The sequence below is a fragment of the Pinus tabuliformis genome, chromosome Q (assembly GCF_031772625.1).
Source record: "Pinus tabuliformis cultivar Carrire ecotype Pingquan chromosome Q, CPIR1, whole genome shotgun sequence".
Lineage (NCBI taxonomy): Eukaryota > Viridiplantae > Streptophyta > Pinopsida > Pinales > Pinaceae > Pinus > Pinus tabuliformis.
The window spans coordinates 683,115,670-683,117,405 of record NC_142296.1 but is presented as its reverse complement, the minus strand read 5'-3'; the positions used below and the strand labels follow the sequence as shown (position 1 = coordinate 683,117,405).

Genomic DNA, 1,736 nt, shown 5'->3' with positions numbered 1-1,736 from the left:
TAATTAATTAAATATTCCAAGTTAGGAATTTGTGCCTAACTCTTGGGTTGTTCCTCTAAGATAGGAGTTAGTTTAGGTAGCTCCTATATTGGTGTGTGTCTGGTGAGAAATTATCTCAACCAAAGGAGAAATTATCTCAACCAAAAGTGTCTAAGATAGCACGCACTATCTTGAGAACACTATCTCTCATCTATTTATTTGTAACACTATATTCAATTATTTTAATAATGAATGAATGAATGTGAGAGAGAAGCATGAGGCTTCAGCCTTTTTTCCGCTAATATTGTGTGTCTGGTTTTTATGTGTGATTTATATATTTGTCTGAGTTAATCTCATTTTCAATATGTGGTATCAGAGCTGAAAGATACCTATTCTGCATTTTGTTTGAATCTGCAAGTATATTGCTCTGGAAATTGCAGGAAGAATTTAGCTGCCTTCAAGATTCCCAAGAAGGTTTTTTTGTGACAGACTCGCTTCCTAAAATAGCCAGCGGTAAAATCCAGTGACGCGCTATGGCTGAACAATTCGGCGCATCCGTGTGAGTTTGTTCGTAATGTATGCAGAGCATAACTGTCAGGAGATGTAAAAGCTAAAGTCCTAGAAACCAATCATGTTGCAGAAGCCTTGGCACGATCAAGCCGAGCATTGACAGCGTCCCAGGAAACAAGCTCATTCATAAATGTCGATATGTAATCTGGCCGTCGATTCTGATAGTCAAGGTAATACGCATGCTCCCAAACATCTATGGTCAGAAGCGGCTTATGACCCCAGATAAGAGGATTCAGAGCATTTGGAGTTTTTTCAATTACAAGTTTATTGTCTTTTAAAACAAGCCAGGCCCAACCAGAGCCAAATTGTGTTGTTGATGCTTGCTTGAATTCCTTTAAAAATTCATCATAAGCACCAAAGTCCCTTTTTATAAGTTCAAGGATCTCTCCTTTAGGCTCTTTCCCACCCCCGGGTTTCATACATTCCCAAAAGAACTCATGATTCCAGGCCTGAGCAGCATTGTTAAATACTGGAAGAGGATCACCGTTGTTATATGTTTTCTTAATAATGTCTTCTAAGGTACACTCTGCCAGCTCTGTATCCTTAATCTGATTGTTACAGTTATCAACATAAGCTTGATGATGCTTGCCCCAGTGGAAAGACAAAGTCTGTTTGCTCATATGTGGTTCTAATGCATCAAAATCATAGGGAGGAGGATTCAAATTAAGAAGTGCAACTGTTGGTGGAGCACTTCGAAACTTGGGAACTGCTACTTTTCGTAAATGTATATGTTTTGGATGAGAAATGAAACTTGCAGGTGCAGCCAATGGAAGTAGCGGAAGTGAAATTGGACAGTGCAGCAGCGCCATCTCTATACCCAAGAGACCACGATTGAAGCCTCTCTTTCAGAATGTTGATAATCTCCCCCAACTCCATATTATTAGCAGCGAGAAATCCATCTACATTACGCTCTGCGTGGACTGCAAATTCCGACCTCAAATCCAGTGGAAAACTTCATCAAATTGAACAACAGTTCTGGAAGCACGCCTAATTCGCTCAAACATACCTGAAGATACTGAAACATCGACTTATGAAGCTGCATCGGTGCGTGAAGATTCAGGTAATTTTAATGCGGAGAATGATTTTACTTATCAAAAGTTGAAACAATTTTCTTTATAAATATTTATGTGCTTCATGAATGATACATGGTGGCCAAAGATTTTGGTTAAAACAAAACAAGATTAAAG

At 38.9% G+C, this 1,736-nt stretch overlaps 1 pseudogene; it reads right to left on the bottom strand.

The window, feature by feature from the left end:
* Nucleotides 1–554: 554 nt before the first annotated feature.
* LOC149221396 (superoxide dismutase [Fe], chloroplastic pseudogene) lies at nt 555–1,390 on the bottom strand (annotated as a pseudogene).
* Nucleotides 1,391–1,736: the final 346 nt, after the last annotated feature.